At 37.7% G+C, this 21,042-nt stretch overlaps 1 protein-coding gene and 1 long non-coding RNA gene across 3 annotated transcripts in view; one reads left to right on the plus strand and one right to left on the minus strand.

Moving 5' to 3' along the window:
• The window catches only part of ZFPM2 (zinc finger protein, FOG family member 2), a 466,243-nt gene that overhangs the window by 399,990 nt on the left and 45,211 nt on the right, over positions 1–21,042 (plus strand). The gene's annotated exons all lie outside the window — the stretch shown is intronic.
• On the minus strand, positions 3,830–11,224 carry LOC122234872. Its single transcript, XR_006212832.1, has 3 exons — positions 10,692–11,224; positions 10,197–10,305; positions 3,830–6,242 (listed from the first exon to the last, which is right to left on the minus strand). It is a non-coding gene; the product is annotated as an uncharacterized LOC122234872 (long non-coding RNA).

A 21,042-nucleotide genomic window follows, 5' to 3' on the forward strand; every position in this document is an offset into this window, starting at 1 on the left:
TGCAAGCCAACATTAAGAAGGACCAAAGTTTGCTTGTAATCCATGAGCCCACGATGGTGCACAGCCCATTGTCCGGTGACACCGACCTTTCTCTCATACATCCTCTTGAGGCTACTCAGCTCCATGTCATATGACATTTTTGCTTCCACAGGGCTGTGCTTTATGTCCATTTAAAATTATTTCATCTGGGGCACCTGGGTGGCTCAAATGGTTAAGCATCCAGTTTCGGCTCAGGTCATGATCTCGTGGTTAGTGGGTTCGAGTCCCGCATCGGACTGTCTGCTGTCAGTGCAGACCCCACTTCAGATTCTCTGTCCCCCTCTCTTTCTGCCCCTCCCCTGCACGCGTATGCGCCCACTCTCAAAATAAACTCCAAAATAATTTAAAATCATTTCATCTGAATAAATACAAAAGAAAAATATTTTCTGTTTTATCTTGAACCTCACTAGCAATGACACATATCTCTATGTTCCTCAGAAATAGCCTTGCATCTGAGTCATTTTATTTCACCAGAAAATGAAGTTGTATTTATAAGTAGTTTCCATATCTGTTTATAAGCAAGGAATACTATATGTGAACATTTTTCTAAATGTTTACATTGCCAGGAAATTCCAAAATATTCAAAGAAATGCCTAGTGTGTCTCTCTTAGAGATAGAACAAATTGAGATGTAGGAAAAGTATGTTGTAATGCTGTCTACAGAAAAATATTCAAGAGGGCGACAAAGTTCGCAGGGAGTGGGTAATCCCTCCATTTTTGTAGGCTTCATTAAAGCTGTAATTCCTAACTACATCGTATTTGCTGACTATACAGGCTTAAGATTAGATATATACAGGATAGGTCCTGTATACATGTGGCTCCTAGCCTGTGATTCCCAATATCTGAGAAACCAGAGACTTTAAACTTACAATTGTTGCTTAAGGAGTTTCTTTGAGTGTCTCTACTCAACAAGGCAATGCATTTGACCCTCCTCCTATTTGAATTTTGGAAGTCTCTCTGCTTTCCTTGCTCTGGAGTTGAGAACTGCAAGTATTTTCTTATAGAGTTTCTGTGAATATTTGGTTGTGTTCAGTGAATAGGACTTAGAATGCCCCTTTAGCACGAGGCTTACAGATTTATCTTCAGAAAGATATCCCTCAAGGATTTTTAATTTGTTTCTGATTAGAAAAATGAATTGGGAATTTATGATTTGCTAGCAATATTTGATGAAAATATGAATATATGCCCTTAAAGAAAGACATGATACAGGGGTGCCTGGGTGGCTCAGTCGGTTAAGTGACTGACTTTAGCTCAGGTCATGATCTTGTGGTTTGTGAGTTCGAGCCCTGTGTTGTTGGGCTCTGTGCAGACAGCTCAGAGCCTGGAGTCTGCTTTGGATTCTGTGTCTCCCTCTCTCTCTGCTCCTCCCCCACTCAGAGTCTGTCTCTGTCTCTCTCTCTCTCAAAAATAAATAAATACTTAAAAAATATTTTTAAAAAAAAAGAATTGATAAAATTGCTTTTAGACAAATAATCCACTACACTACAGATGAAAAAAAAATCTTAGATACATTGTATATTACAATTGATTTTTTAAAGTTGGAGTTCTTTATTTTTCTTTTTTCTTTTTTGTTAAAGTTTCTGAACTTGATTTACTCGATTTACAAAAACAACTCCATTTTTATCTTTTTATTTTAAGGACCACTTCCTTCCCAATATAAAAAATTTTTAAGCCTCTAGGACAGACAATGAGACTCCTTGTGTATGTAAAATATTGCTTGTTTTTTTACATTTTTTAAATGTTATTTATTTTTAAGACAGAGAGAGACAGAGCATGAGCAGGGGAGGGGCAGAGAGAGAGGGAGACACAGAATCCCAAGCAGGCTCCAGGCTCTGAGCTGTCAGCACCGAGCCCAACAACACAGGGCTCAAACCTACCAACCATGAGATCATGACCTGAGCCGAAGTCAGACGCTTAACCAACTGAGCCACCCAGGCACCCCAAATATTGCTTATTTTTAAGAAGATTTGTAATTAATAGACAATATCATGAAAGAGGTTTTAAAAACAAATACAGTCAAGGTTTCAGAAAAATATATTTTATATATATTTTTATATATAAAAATTTATATATAAATTTATATATGTTTCCAAATTCATCAAGTTGTATATATTAAGTATATAGTTTTTTGTGTGTCAGTCATACCTAAAAAAAGTGGCTTAAAAAAATTTTAAATAGAATGTTTGGAGATACCACCAAAATATTTATGATCATTTTATCACAAACTTACAGTGTAAGTCAATTTTAAGTCATTTAAACTTTGTTTTGGATGAAAATATGAATTTTAAGCTGTGTTTGCAGGAGAGAAGCATGCATTTTTGCTGTTCTTATATTACATGACTCCAAATTGTATCTCTTTGGATGTGTCTAGCCAGTAGGTAGACCAGCAACATGCAGCCAGCTGTGTTTTAAGTCTTCTCATGAGAACCTTTAAGGAAAGCAAGCTAATACCTTTCTTATCTCCTCTTCAAAAATTTAGCATCTCTGTAAACACCTGGAAAGATGATTGTTCCATGGGAATTTCCCAACTTGTGCACAAAAGTAATGTTGTTATTGACAAGTCGTTAAAGATGGTGTTGCTTTTATTGTTTTATTAAGAGATATTTTAAGTATTAATGTTTAAACATCTACCTATGTTTAGCTATCAACATTTTTTTCTCCAATCTAGTAAAATTTTAATATGCCATGATGCTTAAAATTTTAGAGCTAAAGTTGAAATCAAATCACAGGGCACATGCCAATAAATCTGTGAGCCAAACTGGGATCTCCTAAGTGTAGGCTGTCAACAGAACATTAACCTGAACGAAAGCCCCTGTGAACTTCTAGTATACCCTGAAGTTTAGACATTTAGAAATATTTGCCAAGTTACTACTCATCTCAGTATGAATGGCTTTGACCTTGAGTCTCTTGTATACTTCAAGATAGTTTAATTTACTGTATTAACAGTAGGCCTAGTGGACATCACATTCATAAGGAGCCAGTTTGACAACCTTTGAAAAATCAGCAGATAAAATAAAGATTTTTTCAATAGTTAGAACTCAGGGCAAGCAACAGGCTCTTATTTTCTTTCCTTTCTTCCCCACCATGGAATAAAACACCAAGCATACTGATAATTGTTCAGACAAACCCATGAGTCATATTATCGCCACTGCACAGACCCCCAAAAAGCACAGTAAGAAATAATAAACACTTGAGGATTTACTGATGCTTGCATTATTTATTGGGCTTGCCAATGATTGGCTACACATGGAAGAATATTTCACAAGAACATTATAACTTATTAGACAACTTCTTCACTACCTCAACATTTGAATTCTGCATCTATGCACAAGGATTCTCTCTTCCACTAAGGCAGTGCAAGTCCTTACAGACATTTGTTCTATAAGTAGTATCTAATATTTTTAATTAACACCAGATAAAATATCAGTCACTCTTCCCATTGAAATAAAAATTGACATAACCAGTATTATTTCATCAGTTTCTTAATAGTCTGCATTTAGTCATTAAGTATTTCAAAAATTTCTTCACACAGAATCCGTAATTCATTCAGCTAATATGTATGCATATGATTTTGCGTATAATTTCAAGGCGCTTATGGACCTATTAAAGCTCATCTGTAGTCTTCTTTATTTTTTATTTATTTATCTATTTATTTTAATCTTTATTTACTTTTGAAAGAGAGACAGAGTGTGAGCAGGGGAGGAGCAGAGAGAGAGGGAGACACAGAATCTGAAGCCGGCTCCAGGCCCTGAGCTGTCAGCACAGAGCCCGACGCGGGGCTCCATCTCTCGAACCGAGAGATCGTGACCTGAGCCAAAGTCAGACACTCAACTGACTGAGCCACCCAGGCACCAGTCTGGTCTTCTTTAGATTCACAACTTCTTTAGTCTTCTTTAGATTCACAACTTCATACTTGGTAGACAAGGGGGTTTGTATGCATGACGGTTTTGAGCATAAATCTGTGAAAATTCTCTACCAAATTAACTTTATATTTCACTAAGAGACGATGTGACCTGCATATAACTTTGGGGCGGGGGTTGTCAAATGATCCTTTACCAAGATATTTCCCTTTGTAGTTCTTAAGTAGCTGGGCATTCTACCATATTACTGTTGATGTCATCGATGATAACGTGGGTAGTAACCATTAACATTTCAGCCCACAAACTTGGCAGTCCCCGGGATCATTTTCATGGTTCTAGAGAATTCTCTGGTCAAAGATTGGTGTTGCATCTGTCAGGTGCCAGTCTCATCAAAATTGTTATTTCCACTGTCTTAATGTTCTTGTGCTTCTTGCCATCTCTGTGTAGTTCCTTGAGAGTTCCTTGAGAGTTTTGATGATCAGGGCAAAGACAGAAGGTACCAGCTCAGTCTGGGCTTGTCTGTTCTGAATGGTCAGTTTCATATAATCCTGACCCTCCTAGTCATCAGGTACCTTGACAATGTCATCACCAACGTTTTTTAGACTGAACCAGGGGACCAGTTTTGGGGGCCAGACCACATTTGGCACCAACTTTCCCACCAGTGCATCTCAGTATAGGACTTTGCTTTTGTTAAGGTCAAACTTGGATGGCGTGGCAAGGCAGTTTGGGTGGCCTAAAGCCAGATGTAGGACCATGAAAGACACTTACACCTTGCTGTCTTCTGATTGGAAAGCCCTTCATGTAGCTTTTCAATGTGAATCTTTTGTTGTAGAAGGTGCTCTCTTAAAAGCAAATATGAGTAATATTTCATGTGTTCATATATTTTCTATATAATGTTGCTGTGTTCCAGAACACAGCCAAGAAAGATGAGAAAACAAACAAAAAGCACCCACATTTAAATGTCGGTATACATTTCAATAGATGCAAATATAGATTTTGGTTTGAACCAAAACTTGGATAGAAGAACCCCTAATACATTTACCCAGAACGTCTATACTCTTAATTTAAGCACAATCCACACAGGCTGATTAGTTGGTTTCCCAGCTCACATTGGCTTAGAAAACAAAGTGTCTGTTGGCAGCAGCAGTTCCAGCAATGCGAGGAAGTGAACAACAACCACAAAAATCCCACTAAAGAAATAAAAAATAAAAGTGCCGAGTCCTTAAGGAATAGAGGAACTACCTTAATAACCCTTGAGGACGGTTCTGTAAAACAGTGCTTCAAATGATTCTCTGTTCTCTGACCTCAGTTTAAAGGGAAAAAAACCCAAAAGGAAATACTTGAGATTTTAACAAGAGTTCCAGTAAAGGGTGGTCAAATAACAACTTTGCCTTGAACGTAGTAACTAATACAGATCAAACAACTGAGTCATAGATTATGACAGGTAAATGAAATGTAGTGGTAATCATCTTGCCCATTTATTTGATGCAAATCGTACATGTCTGTGTGAATACTTGAATTGCATTAAAGTTTTCTCTGCTGTTCCTCATGCTCAGTAATTTACTTAGGTTGTTCCCATCTACTGGGATGGTATTAATGAATATTCATGTTTATAAGGAGGAATACACAAGCATACGGGGGATGTGTATTTGGCTGCAGAATGAGAATTCCGTATAACCTGTTTCACAGAAATATTTAGTTTGGATAAATTTTACTTTCTTTTCCTCGGAGAACAGTTTCATCTGTCTTGCTTGCTGATACCTTTGATTGCTCTTATATAAACAGTAAAGACACTTTGCAGCTATAGTTTTTCTAGGGCTTCTGGGCGGATATGCTTTTAACAGCTTTTTCAAGTCTTCTTAGGAATGTTTCAGAAATGGTAGGTTAGAGGTTGGTGCAAAAAAAAGTCAACAATTGTAAGGAAATCACTGCCAATACGAATAATGGATGTCATACTTTTAGGTCTGTTTTGGAGAGGGTTGAAATTTTACGTTTTTCTCTGCAAGTGTGCTTCCTTACAGCCCCCTTTCCTTTTCCCTATATCCTCACCTAACCCCAGAAATTACTGCATTTGGCTTAAAATTACTAAAAATTGCTCCTTAATACTGGGGCAGTCTGGCTAATGGACCTAGGTCAAAATAATTGATCCTGAAGACAAGGAAATCCACCCAAATCCTTTCTTTATGCTCTTCTTAATTTCATTACATGCTTCACAGACAGCCAAAGCTGGGTTCAGAAATGGCAACTATTACACAGTGTTTAAATCCATTTGCCTCATATAGGTCTGTTCCATCAGAAATAAAATATTCCACAAACACACTTTTATCATCCTCTTCCTTGTCTCCTACAAAGGTTAAAACAGAGAAGAAGGGGGAGAAGTACAAAGAGAATCGGTCAGTATAAATATGAGAGATATTGGTTAATGCCAACATAATAGTGTTTATTCTAATGTAATATGAAGAATAAAGCAATAAAAAGATAATGGTAAATAATTTTCATGGCATAGAAATATGCCCTAAAGACAAATAACATTGTAAAAATAATAAAATTACCTTTAGTTATGGGTGTGCAATTCTATATTATTAAAATACCAGAGAAATCCAGCACACCAATATATGAATATAATTTTTTAGAGTCGTGGAAAATAGACAAGAAAACAGTTTTCATATGGAGCTTAAGAAATAAATTAAAAAGTTAAAATACTGGTCTGTTTTATTGATTTATTCAATATATAGTTACTATATATGCCTACTGTGTTGTCCAGGTGTTGTCCTAGGTATCAAATAGAGTAGCGAACGTCTTCCTTTAGGAGCTTATATTCCAAGAGGGAAAACAACGAAAGGTAAATACATGCATAATGTGTGTAATTTGTTAAATGCTAACAAGTGTTGTGGAGAAAAAGAAGGCAGAGAGCAAAATCAAACACAGAGGAGGTTTGAAATTTAGACTGCGGTGGTGAAGGAAGACCTCACTGAGAATGGGGACATTTGAGAAGGTCTGAAGTAGCTAATCATGCAGCTGACTTGGGCAGGAATGTGCCAGGTAGAGGCAGGAGTGCTTTGGCACATTCCACAAACAGCATGGTTTAGCCCAGAGTGGTTAGACAGAACGAGCAGGAGAGAGTAGCATATGAAGCCAGAAGACCCAAAAAGGGAAATTGAGAAGGAGCAGCCAGTGAGGTCAGAATACCAGGAAAGGGTGCTGAGCACTGCTAGGAATTTACCCAAGGGATACAGGAGTGCTGGTGCATAGGGGAATGTGTACCCCAATGTTTACAGCAGCGCTTTCAACAATAGCCAAATTATGGAAAGAGCCTAAATGCCCACCAACTGACGAATGGATAAAGAAGATGTGGTTTATATACACAATGGAATACTACTTGGCAATGAGAAAGAATGAAATCATGACATTTGCAACGACGTGGGTGGAACTGGAGGGTATTATGCCGAGTGAAATAAGTCAGTCAGAGAAGAACAGATACCATGTTTTCACTCATATGTGGATCTGGGGAAACTTAACAGAAGACCATGGGAGAAGCAAAGCGGAAAAAAACACAGAGAGAGAGGGAGGCAAACCACAAGAGACTCTTAAATACAGAGAACAAAACAAGGGTGGATGGGGGGTGGGGGAAATGGGTGATGGGCATTGAGGAGGGCACTTGTTGGGATGAGCACTGGGTGTTGTATGGAAACCAATTTGACAGTAAGTTATATTTTAAAAAGATGTGCTGAATGGAAGCCAAGGGAAGAAAGTGTTTCAAGGAGAAGCTGTGTTCAGTTTTTCTGGTATTTAAGTAAAACAAAAATCTAAGAAATGACCCTTGGATTTAGCAATGTCCTTGTGATATTGACAAGATCAGTTTCCTTATAGATATAGCAGTGAGCACATAGTGGAAATTGGGAGATAGAAAGCAGAGATAACCTACTTCAGAGAGTTTTGCTGTAAATTAAAGCAGGTAAAAAAGAACCTGGGGATCGTATTTTCTTGTTCTCCTTGTTTATGATACAGAAATTATGATATGTTTCATGCTGGTGGGAACGATCCACTTGAAGCTGAAAAAGAAATGATGTTTGCAGGAAAGAAGGGAGCATCTATCACCATTGGGGGTTGACAGTAAATAAAGTCATGGTTAATTATAGTTCATAATTACGGTCATGGCAGCACTGTATATATACAGTCCATATATACAGAGTTGATGTGGAGGAGGAAACAAAGTTTTCTTCTGATTACTACAATTTTCTTAGGGAGGGGGAAGCAAAGTTGAGAGAGAATGGATGGGGAATAGATGTTAGAGAGCCAATGGACCAGGGAAATGCAGTGTGATTGCTGGGAAGCACTGATGACCCACTCAATGGTATTGGTCATGAATTTAATTTGAGACAGGATTGTTGTGTTTTTCTTCAGCTAGTCCACTGCTTTAGTTGTAAACGCAGAGTAGGTGGAAAGTTGGATTGAACATGGTTGGAGTTTTGCCAGACTAATCCGGTGAAGCAACAGGGAGTGAGATAATGGAGGATATTTGCAAGGAAGGGCTTACGATGAAGGCCAGCATGTAAGCTGGGTAAGCAGGGGAGCAAGGACACAGGGGATGCAAGACAATGGGGGAAAAGGTGGCAAAATTGGATTTTAGGTCATGGTGAAGTTAATGCTGAAATCAAGGCTCTAGAAAGAGTGAGATAGAATGGTAAGAGCTATGGTTTGAGAATGGGATGCCTAAATGTGAAATTATACAGAGGAGTGCCACAACTTTTGGCAATTTTAAAAAGGCCTAGAGAATGAGCAGTTGGAGATGGGGTAGAGAGCCAGGTCCCTGGAGGAGAGGAGGTGAAGGAACTGAGAGTCCATGTGACTGACTGCCTGGATATAGTGGAGTCACCAAGTCACCAAGAAGAAAATCAGAAAAAGTACTTGAGAAGTTCCAGGAGCTGAGTTAGCTGTTTCACCTGCAGGTAAAGCGATATGCTGTTCGTGGGAGTAAAATCGGCTACCACTGGAGAGGGGAAGAGCAAGGAGGCAAAGTGAATGTTGATAGAAGAGGCCGAGGCTATGGAACATTTTGCTGGTAATTTCCCTTGGGTATCAGTGGAAAGGTTTGGGGATTGGTGAAAGATGAGAGAAGAAACATCAGTCAGGCTGTATGAGGATTGTATTATGGGGCTGAGGGTCACAAGAGTCCTGGGCTTCTGGGAATGACTGATAAAACCAGAGATCAAGTTGACAATAAGATTAAGTATTTTTTTTATCTATTCTTTTTTATTGACATGTAACTGACATATAACATTATCTTAATTTTAAGCGTACAACATCATGATCTGATATTGCACATACAATGAAACGATCACCACCTCGATAAGTCTAGTTAATGTCCATCAGCACACAGGATTAGTCCCGGTTGTATCAGAACTCAGAGATGGTAGTGAGCTATGAGCTTCCAATGAGGAATAGTGTGGGGCTGGCCAGGAATACGCAGGGGTCTGGGTCTCCTCAGTCCCCTGAGGGCGAGAAGAAAATGTGTGTATTGGGGGCGGTTAGTCTTATCTGAGCCACTCAGGCCTGCGGGGGCCTCTTGACTCCCTTTGCCAAACAGAAAAGCCCTTCTTAATGAAGCAGGCCCTGTGTGCCTAGAGTTCTTCAACTGCAGTACTTTATATACTAACTACCAACTCATTTACTGGAGCAGAGGCTCACAACAAATGCTCTTCCTTTAAGTTACTTTTGTGTCTACCATAAAGTAAGAATGAACATATTATACTGCCCTCTTTCAAGCATGTATTTTTCATGCACACAGTCCACAAGAACACATTTTCTTCCATTGGCCCAAGCTTCATAATGTTCAGATTTCTTTTATTACTTTCTGCTTAGTTCAAAGTGCATTTTTTCCCCTGAAAGGCAGCTATAAAAAATAACAGTAATACATATTTGAATTATTACTGGAAGGGCATGTGGACTTTTTTTTGCCCTTCAACATAGGAGATCACTTTTAAATCAAATCAGGTGAACCCCAGACCGTAAAAGCATCGTAAATATGTGTGTTGTACACTTGCAAATAGACAAACTGTGGAAGTGATATCTGACTTGCCTGCAGAGCTAGGATGGGGTACATGGGGGAACACTGACTTCCGCCCTTTCCTGGCTCTTTATAATTCTTTTTATACTCCCTGTGGAAGTACATATACTCCTAAATGGTTCAGCCACGGTGCATCAAATATGTGTGAGCACTTCCATCAATACCAGGAAGAAGCACTCCTTCCCTCAGTTCGCCTTGCTACCCTTGCATGGACAAGAAGAGGTCTCTTACCTGTAGTCACGGATGCATTCAACACACTGGTGTGGCACTTCAACTAGACGCTGAGGTAATGTAGATCCAAAATAGATCAAGTTCATCTTCTTCTCATGGAAGTCACTGCCTAGTCAGAAAGGCAGATACTAACAAATGTAGCCTCACAAACTGAGTCCATTATAGAAAAGAACACAGTTCTCTGATGGCATGTAACCAGGCAAACACACCCAGACTCCGTGTGAGTTTCTGTGTGTGCGCGTGTGTGTGTGCGTGCGCGCACATTAGGGAAGGTCAGGGAAATCTTTCTTGAAGAAATGATAGTTGCATGGGCTGAATTTGAAGGATGAACTTAATCAAATAGGAATAGGCTGAAGATTTCTAGCCAGGGAGGACAACATGCGCAAATGGCCAGTGGCAGTGAGGGAATGGTCCATTTGAAAAATTTAAAGAAGGTCAGTGTGGCTAGAATAAGGACAGAGAAATTACGTGGAGGCAGCCTGGGCCATATCTTACAGTTTCGTGCAGGAATTGTTTTCTCCTCTTCTGTGGCAATTTTTGGCACGGTCAATCCCAATTGTCTCAATGATCTTGAGGAAACAATAGGGTCGTACATATGTTACGTCTTAAGCATCCACAAAACTACCCACACAGCAAGCTCTAACTCGTCTTTTCATAATCAATTTGAACATCATATGTTCTCTGTCTCTGCTCCCTTAGTTTTTTTATGTATCCTTACACTATATAACCCTTAAACTATATTACAGAATTGGCTTTCTGTATTCTACCCCTTCACAGAGACTGTATTATATCCTGTCTACACAGTACCTTACAGAGTGACTGCCTGATAGTAAATTAGGTCAATTTACTGTTGCTTAATAAATGTTTATTGAATTGAATTATCCAAAACATTTCAGATTCTTCAGATAAAGACATCACATAAAACAGCTTGTTAGGATATGTGCATGGACACAATCTAATGCATGTGTTTACTGAAATAAACAAAGGCAAGGAATATACTGTAATGATATTTAATAAGAGAATATGCATAAGGGTATTTTTGGGAAAAAAATAATGAACTAAACCAAACAAGTTACCAATGTTATCTTTAACCTATATATGTATCATATATTATAGTAAAACCTGATTATCAATCTATAGCTTCAGACAACTGTGCTCTCAGGGTAGGATATGTATTAGTATCCAGGACTGGTCATCTATTAGGAATATATTGGCTTGTTTACTTTCTAACAATCAAGAATAATTTCTGAAAATAAACTTAATGTTGCAGAATTAGCACCAGTTTTTAAAATTCATCCCAGTTGTGATTTTAATGTCCAGTTATGTACAGGAGAGTGACAGTCCCATCTACTGAATTGTATAAATGTCCAACCAAATAAAAATGCTTATTTTTAGTAAGAAACCTTTGAAGTGTAAGGGATATATACTGAAAACATCCTTCATCTCCTTTGGAGCTTTGGGTAAATGAATGGTGACTGGCTTTTTAGAAGAAGATCTTTGCGTCTCATTACACAGCAAAGTTATGGAGTATATAGTGTATCATATAAAAACTTTTTGACCCAACTGTTGGGAGTTTTATAGCCCCTTTCAAGATAATGCTAAGTAGTAAAATATCATTCCCAATATATTTATGCTGGGAATATTTGGGGAAAATATGTCATTGGTAATTACCATTATTTAATGATAATGGTAATCTGAGCTTTCAGTTGGAATGTTAAGCCTTTTCTAGTTAGTATTTCACATTGCATAAAATACCAAAGTAATCACAAGTGCTCATTTGAAATGTTCTTGTTTTATTGGTATACAGGTACTAGTCATACATTACTGATTTTAAGAAAAGTTGTGAAAACATGTGACAGAATCATCTGTATTCTCCTAGCATATATGTAAGAGAATAGGAATACATATATGTGTGTGTGTGTGTGTGTGTGTGTGTGTGTTTTATAGGAGTTATATAACTGTAGAGCTTTTCATAGTTGATACACGATGTTACATTAGTTTCAAGTGTAAAACACAGTGATTCCACAACTCTGTACATTACACTGTGCTCACGAGGAGTGTAGCTACCATCTGTCACCATCCAGTGTTATTACAATACCATTGACACTTTTCCCTCTGCTGTGCCTTTATCCCCATGATTTAGCCATTCTATAACTGTGGAGCATTTTCTTCTCGTTGTTCTTGGTTCTTGGTTTCAGTGAATTTTGATCCAGTGGGGATAGCAAGTACAATCTTGAGCCTCAGTTCTTCAGCAACAATCACATCTAAATCAGACACAGTTGCCCCTATTTCCCTTTGTTAAGTCTGATACAATCTTTAGGTTGACCCAAGGAAACCATGCTTGTTATTGCAGGGACCAAATATTGCCTTCAGGACATTGTCAATTTGCCCTGCCATTCCTGGAATAGAACTAAAAATGTTTTGAAGCTAGTAGGTGTGTGAAATAATGCTATGTTGAAAACATGTTATTTTTCTTTGAAATCTATGGATGCTTGAATGAACTCAAAGGGTCTGTGACACAGGAAAAAAATTTAAATAGCAATTAAGGCATTTTTTTCTTATTTCAGCATATAAAGACAAGGGAATGTAATGGTTTTAATAATTAAGGATGCAGACTAATGATCACATTTTGCAGTACTAATAAAAACTTCCTGTTATCATCTCTGTTTTTAAGAATGAAGAAGGCATTTCCTTAATGCACTTCACTGCTCCCCTTGCCAGCTCTGTTCAGGCTCGGAATTTGATAATAACATTTCCAAATTGTAAAAATAAAAAAAAAAAAGTAGCATTAAAATTGATTTAAGTCCCACTTTCCAAATCAGTTAACCCAAAGGTTAAGTGCTACTGCACTTGACCTAAGAGAGAGTTTGGTCCCCTTTTATAAGACCTGAGTGTAAAGAATAAAGACAGCGTTTTTCTTCTCTTTTTTAAAGAAGCCACATGTAATGTTCTCTGAGTTAAGTTTTACCATTCATAATGAATGCAGTCTCGCCATTCAAATGCGACCATAAGTACACAGAAGATAAGAATTTAATTAAATGTAGATTAAAACCAAACAGGAAAACACACTAGCTGATAATTTTATCCCATCCTCTGGCCATATTTTTTATACTTCCTTCTTGTTCTTCTTTGGGCTATAGCTTATCAACATGCCGATAGCACCATAACTCATTACATCTGATGGTGCGGTGGAAATGTGCGGGCTCTGTGCTTGGATTTCCGAGGCACTTAAAATGCAAAGCATGTAAATGTCTCTGTTAAATATAGTAGTGTGGTAACACTGGTGAAAAGGAAGTGATTCTGAAGAAATCCTTAAACCTCTTACAAGATGCATTAGTATTGCACAGTAGCAAATGAAATTTTCAAAGTGGAACCAATTCATGTATTCACACGTCTGTGGTATGGCTTAATATTTTGAGGTTGAGCTGCTTCAGCAGTTGGCAAGTTTGGGTACCAATCAACTCGCTTAGTTTACTCCAGTGTGCGTAGGGTTTGCTAACAGGCATCTGTATCACTTTGTAGGAAAATGGTGTTTTTTCCATTGTTGACCATAATGTAGTAACAATATCTTTGTGCTTGAATGTTGTTCTCATTAATCTTCTATAAGACATCTCTAAATGAGTTCCTATTATTTGATCTGAATCTATTGGGATCATGAAGGTTGAGTCCACAAAAACTTCAGAGATAAAAGGTGGAAAAGAAAGGCATTAAGACAAATATATACAAAGACAATTTGTGTGTGTGTGTGTGTGTGTGTGTGTGTGTGTACAATCAGTTTATCTCATTTTTTCTAATAATTGTTTCTAATCATTTTAAAAATAGGCAATGAACAGTTAGAATAAATTCTTGGTCATTGTAAAGGAAGGCTCTAGACCAAACACAGTATTTTAAAATCCGAAAGAGAATATATGCTGAACTTGTTAATTAAATATTAAACTAAGGTTTAGAATGGCAATGCATTCAATGTGCAATCTTGATTTACTAAGTACTAGTAAAAGATAATGGAATCATTTATATATTTGCATTTTTTTCTAAAGCTAAGAGCCTTCCGAAGTATAACACACTTTTTTTTTTTTTTTAGAGCAGGCATAACATGTCAAGGGCATTCTGTCTTTGGAAAGGTAAATAATTGGTTGCTTTTTTTTTTCTTTTGGCAATGGGTTATTTGGCTCATACTAATGAATAGAGTTTTTCAATTAAAAATTGATCTAAAAAATGATTTATGATTTTGCTTCTTTATTGTAATTTTGAAGTTCTTAATGGTTTGAAGTACTAAGCCCATAGCCCATAGCACCACTTTCTCTGCATTAATTGTCACATGACCACTTGGCACCCAAATTGGTGTATATGACACATTGACACAGGTGCCAATTTCACCTTTAGGAATAAATCAAAAAGACTAATTCAATTTTTAAAGATACCAGAAATTTCACCATCTAGGGAAATAATGTTTCTGTTTTCTTGCCATTAAATCACAGACAAAAAAATGAGAGTCCCAGTATAGAAATGAGCTGAATTGCTGGCCTTAGTCGGGCATAGGGACTTTATCCAGACTACTGGAGACATACAGAGGCATCGGTAATCTCTATCAACTCATTTTCCTTCCGTTCGCTTTTCATAAAGCTGTTTCAGTGGCGATATTAAGAAGGAATAAAATAAAACTACAGCAAGTCAAACTGAAGTGCAAAATGCAGGAACATATTTTGGGGTCTTGAAAGGATACATTAAAAATGCTTTCGTCCGGGTGCCTGGGTGGCTCAGACAATTAAGCATCCGATTCTTGATTTCAGCTCAGGTCATGATCTCAGGGTTCTTGAGCTTTCTGCTGGGTGTGAAGTCTGCTTAAAATTCTTTCTCCCTCTGCCTCTCTCTCTTTCTCCCAAAACTAAAATAAAATAAATATTACCCCCCAAAATGCTTTTGTCTGCTAAAAAGTTTTAAATATAAAATATAAAAAGAAAACCTATTAAGTAGTCTGCATACATCTGTGTAATGTGTAAGAGGTAAAATTTCCAGTCTCTAAGGCACTCTAACAAAATGATAGATTGAAAAAACAAAACAAAAACTTAAAGATTTCTTTAAGCATTAAGTGGAATAAATTCTTCTCTTTCATCAAACATATATTTAAAGGGAAATGGAGAAAAATATCTCTATGAAACAAGCATTACTTCCATCCACCGTGGGCTCCAGTCTACCTTAGATTCTTTTCCTTTAAGAAGCTCTCAGAAGTTCCTGTACACGCTGCAGAGCGCTATTCTGTATGTCTTGTCATGTTTGTGTTTTTCTCCATGTAGGACTGCCAGCCCTTCAAGAGAAGTCCTACATCCTGCCAAGTGACTGTTAGGTCGTAACCAACAAATACCGTTTTTTAAGAATAGAGAGAATGAGAGGGAAGAAGGGAGTGAGAGGGAGATAAGGAGAATGGAAAGAAGGAGAAAGAAAGGAAGCTTGGGGGGAAAGAAAGGAGAGACAGAAGGAAAACGGAGAGAAAGACAGAAGAAAGAAGGGAGGCAGAGGGGAATTTAGCCACCCAGAAAACTACCCTTCTGTTATCTCTAGTACTTTATCATGCTGGAAATGTTGCCAGTTTCAGAAATGAGAAATGAGCATGATGGATATTTTAGGGAGAAAAACACAGAGGTAGGGGAATGTAAGATTGCTTCTGGGCCACATCCGTGAGTGTCCATGACAGAAAACAAAGAACAAGAAATCTACATTTGGTAATGCTTTGTCAAGCACAAGACACAAAGAACCAAATGGAGCTAGTGTTTATTGAATACCCACTGTGTGGGGAGACTCTATATGTTATTTCATTGAAATCTTAAAACAAAAAACAAAAAAAATCCCTGTAGACTGAATTCTCCTTATCTTACAGATGTAGAAAAACTGAACCTGGGAAGTAGGGGTAACTTACCTATCATCAAAGAGTGAATAAGGGTGCCTGGGTGGCTCAGTTGGTTGAGCATCCGACTTTGGCTCATGATCTCGCGGCCTCTGTGAGTTCAAGCCCCGCGTCAGGCTCTGTGCTGACAGCTCAGAGCCTGGAGCCTGCTTCCGATTCTGTGTCTTCCTCTCTCTCTGCCCCTCCCCCGCTCACGCTCTGTCTCTCTCTGTCAAAAATAAATAAACATTAAAAAAAAAAGTTAGGGGCGCCTGGGTGGCTCAGTCGGTTAAGTGTCCAACTTCAGCTCAGGTCATGATCTCGCGGTCCGTGAGTTCAAGCCTCACGTCGGGCTCTGTGCTGACCGTTCAGAGCCTGGAGCCTGTTTCGGATTCTGTGTCTCCCTCTCTGTCTGACCCTCCCCCATTCATGCTCTGTCTCTCTCTGTCTCAAAAATAAATAAACATTAAAAAAAAATTTTTTTTAAACCAAGTTAAAAAAAAAAGTGAATAGAATAGATTCCATGAATGGATATGTCACAGTAGCATCTCTCAGTTACTTGTCTCTGAAACTAACTCTGCTGTCTCCAATGCTGTGACTTTAGTTAATTGCATGTGCATTTTATCTGAAATAAAATCATCTTAGTAAGATACTCCAAAAGTACTTTGTAAGCTGCAATATTTTAACTTAAAATATTTTAAAAATTTTATGACTAGTATATAAAATTGTGACTTTTTAATCAATATTATTCAAGGCAGGTGAAATCAGATTGGTGTAATAAAATCTTTCTGGAAATTATAAAAACAATGCATATTTCTAAGTTCTGTTGTACAAGTTATTTGTCACAATTTTATTGGGGTGCCTGAGAGATTAGCAATTTTGCTCCATATAGCATATGTGTCTATTCTGATGACATATCTTTGATGACTACACTTTGAGCTGTTGTCTTTTTTTGTTTTTAATTTTTTCAATGTTTATTTATTTTTGAGAAGGAGAGAGACAGACAGAGTGCAAATAGGGAGGGGCAGAGAAAGAGAGGAAGACACAGAATCCGAAACAGGCTCCAGGCTCTGAGCTGTCAGCACAGAGCCTGATGCGGGACTCGAACCCACAAACAGTGAGATCATGACCTGAGCTGAAGTTGGACACTTAACCGACTGAGCCACCCAGGCGCCCCTGAGCTGTTTTCTTAAGGGCGAAATGAGCAAGAGTAATGCTCATAATTTGCTTGATTCAGAAGAGCAACACTGGTAGAGAATAACTAATTTTGCCAAGAGGGAGATTGGTGAAATGTATCTTAGAAGCAACTATGACATTTTAAATGTAAATGTAAGAAATATATTTGGGGGGGGATGGATATACAAGAAGAATTTTCATAGAAACAGGCTTATCCTGCAGCAAAGCTACTAAAGACTGATCTGACCACCCAGGATATTTTAACTCTGCCCTTTGTCTGAGGGAGGCCGTGGTCCCATCAAGCCCTGTCATAACTGAATTATCAGTTCAGCATGCAGACTTTTAAGTGAATAGAAGGGAGATTTTTCCAATCGAATTTGGTGATGTCTTCAAAATATTCTCTATGTTAATCCAGCGCAAAGAGTAGGGAAATGTGAAGAGGTAAAATGTTTCCCTACCAGCAATCACACCGGGTAGACTTTAAACATTTCTATTAATGCTCAGAAGTACAAGCCTGATTTATTCCCCCCTTTCCAAACTGTGTTACATTTACACAGAAAATCCAAAATGGATTACAGGAGCCTGCGTGGCTAGGAAAAAAAAAATATGTGTCTCAAATAATTAAATAAAGTAATTATAACAGAGAGTAGAAGTTAAAATATTACTAAAATATTTCTGTTAGTGGGGTAGTTTAGTCACCTCCACGGCAGTGGCAAAATTGGAAGTTGGGTTGTAACAAATGCGTGTTACAGCATTAAACAATAACACGTTCTTGCCTGGAAAACTAAAATGACAGGTGTGGCCATTGATGCTTCAAGCATATACTCTGACCTCAAGACTCACAATCTGCTACAGTCTGTAGAGCACATACTGTGGAGTCAGAATTATGTTGAGAGAAGGGACTAGAAAATGTCGTGTAGGACCTTCATATTGTTTACTGTAAAATATGTATTTCAGTGTCTTATGGAGATAGCATTTAAAAAGTAAAATGGAAATAAACATCTCCCTGACTGCTTACTTCTCCTTCTCATTTTCTTAAGCACAGAAGGAGGTGTGTGAATGATGGAGGCTATTTTTATGTAGCTTTTAAAATGGATGATGCTGTGGTATTTGACCTTAGGTACATTATAAAAAAAAATTTTTTTTCAACCAATTGTCTCTTAGTTATATTTGAAACTGGATTCTTGCTGCATTTTTTATTTAAATGTGTTGCCTTAATGATCTGGCCTCATAGATTTCAGAATTATGCAAAAGATGAAAATAAAACTAGCATTAGTTAAATTCATATTTCTGAAATACATTCGTTATTACATTTTGTAGTTCTCTGTAGAGCATTACTTTGTGCTTGGATTTGCTCATATTTCCAATTCTGTCTAATTCTCCGTCACAATTTTTACATTATAACCCACTGAAGATTTTCCTTTTTTTTTTTTCATTTCGGTAACCATTATTTGAATCATAAAAAAATGCATTACTGTATTCATAATGTACTGCTCATGTGACAGTTTTTGAACTTTAATATTCTTTTCTGTAATGTGCCGGCTTAGCAGCCTATAAAAGAGACATATTGTTTGTAATGTTTCTTACCCACAACAAATGATGTGATTCTGGGTTTTATGAAATGGCAGTAGTTTTCTAAATTTGTGATTCTTCTGTGTTCCGTTGTCAAGAACAGTTGTACATCTGCTCGGCACAGACTTTCCGAGACTATGAACTTTAATTGAGGAAAAATAATGAGGGTTCAGGGACTACTGATATGGAGTCGGTTGCAAAGCAGGTGCCCTGCTGCCAGATCAATGGATTATTTACTCCTTTGTCATAAACAGGAAACAGTTGGTTGTTTGTGGTGACTACGCGCATATTTTAAAGCCCATGTACATATTTTCTCCTTCCCTGTCAATGTAGAACATTTTAAATAGTGCTTAGTTTATGATTTAGCATAACTATATAGAGTAAGCAAACAACACTTGTTCTGTTTTAATAATTAACCACCTTGTTTGAAAAAGAACTTTAGGAATGATTTCAGGAATGCACATCATATGTGCTTCCAGCCTTTACCTCTCAACTCATATGGTCGCAGTCATAAACCCTCTATATAATTGTCTAAATATTTTTCTGCCTCTCTTTATAGACCTTTGAGAGGAGAAAACCTTTTTTTTCTTCCCAAATACATAAGGAAATTTAAAATATAAATTGTAGATCATTGTAGAATTTCATTAGGACACCCTAAGAGTCTGCACAAGGTTTTCAAACCACTGGAACAGAATTTTCTCAGGAAATAATTGGGAGGTTGGGGAGGGTGGGGGGGGGCAAAGCTCAGGATCCTTTTCTGAGTTCAAAAAACAAGCACGTCTGCCTTTCAGCAGGCACATGATTTCTGAGCGAGTTGGAACTATCTCTGACACACCTGAGCAGGACCAACCTAAGAGGCTAGGGTCACCCAAAGGGGGCGTGCTCCTCTCTCAACACTCCTCATTAGCAAACCAAACAAAGAGCTGTCTGGAATTAGCTGCAATTTCCACCACGACAAGTGACTTTTTGTGTTACATAATGATATGCTGGGAATTTAAATCCTAGGTTCTAGAGAGCAGTGGTTTAAATTCTAATGATGGGTTTCGTGGCATGGAAGTCTGACTTTTAACACATGGAGGTTGGAGACCATAGAAACCATACCATAAAGTTTGTACACACAGCCCACCCACAGACAGCTCCTCTGAACCCTCAGACAGTTCACACAAACCTCATCTCTCGACCAGAAATGTTGTCATCGAGCCTGGGTTTGGGCATCGTCTTCATTTTTACTACAAATCTCTCTTAATTTCTTATGGAATTGGGATTGCTGCTGAAAACCTGAATTATGTTGGAAAGAACTGCCACCAGAGAAAAACAAATTTATGTCACGGAAAAAGAAACTTGGAGTTCTAAAATGCAAATTAAAAAAGCAGTAACTTCAAAGTACACTTAACTGAAGTATGATGTTTAGCAATCTGGTGAATCTGCCTTAAAGTATGAAAACATTTTGGTAAAAAAAGCAAATGTATATTTTTCTTGTTTGTTAACTATATATTCATGCCCACATAATGTAATAATTATAACAATGCATCTTTCCTACCATGCAGTCATGACAAATATCTCATCCAATGTGGAAATAAAAATAATACCTAAATTCCTATTCATATGAAATAATTGCTACTAGTTAAACGTGTCATTCCTTAGGTGAGATTGGATTGGATGTTTCAGCAACTGTCTTACTCAGCATGGGTCTTGTAACATTGTTAGCATTTCTAGCGTGCTAGTAGATATTTTAAGAAAGCTTATGTAGGGGCGCCTGGGTGGCTCAGTCGGTTAAGCGTCCAACTCCAGCTCAGGTCACGATCTCGCAGTCCGTGAGTTCGAGCCCCGCGTCGGGCTCTGGGCTGATGGCTCAGAGTCTGGAGCCTGCTTCCGATTCTGTGTCTCCCTCTCTCTCTGCCCCTCCCCCGTTCATGCTATGTCTCTCTCTGTCTCAAAAATAAATAAAACGTTAAAAAAAAATTAAAAAAAAAAAGAAAGCTTATGTATAGATTTTTAATTTATATTCTCTAAATATTTTGTGCAAGTATTCATTGCCTAATATTTCCCCCTGTTTCTAATCATAATAATAAATATGGTTATCATGGTAAAGTTGAGTTTTCCATCAGTACTATAGGAATAAAGCAAAAATGAAATCCATTTTTTTCCCCAGTGGGGTGGATGGGGGTTTCTAGTTCAGAGTCAATAAAATTTCCTTGGAGTCCAAAATCTAGAATG

Source organism: Panthera tigris, chromosome F2 (genome assembly GCF_018350195.1).
Source record: "Panthera tigris isolate Pti1 chromosome F2, P.tigris_Pti1_mat1.1, whole genome shotgun sequence".
NCBI lineage: Eukaryota > Metazoa > Chordata > Mammalia > Carnivora > Felidae > Panthera > Panthera tigris.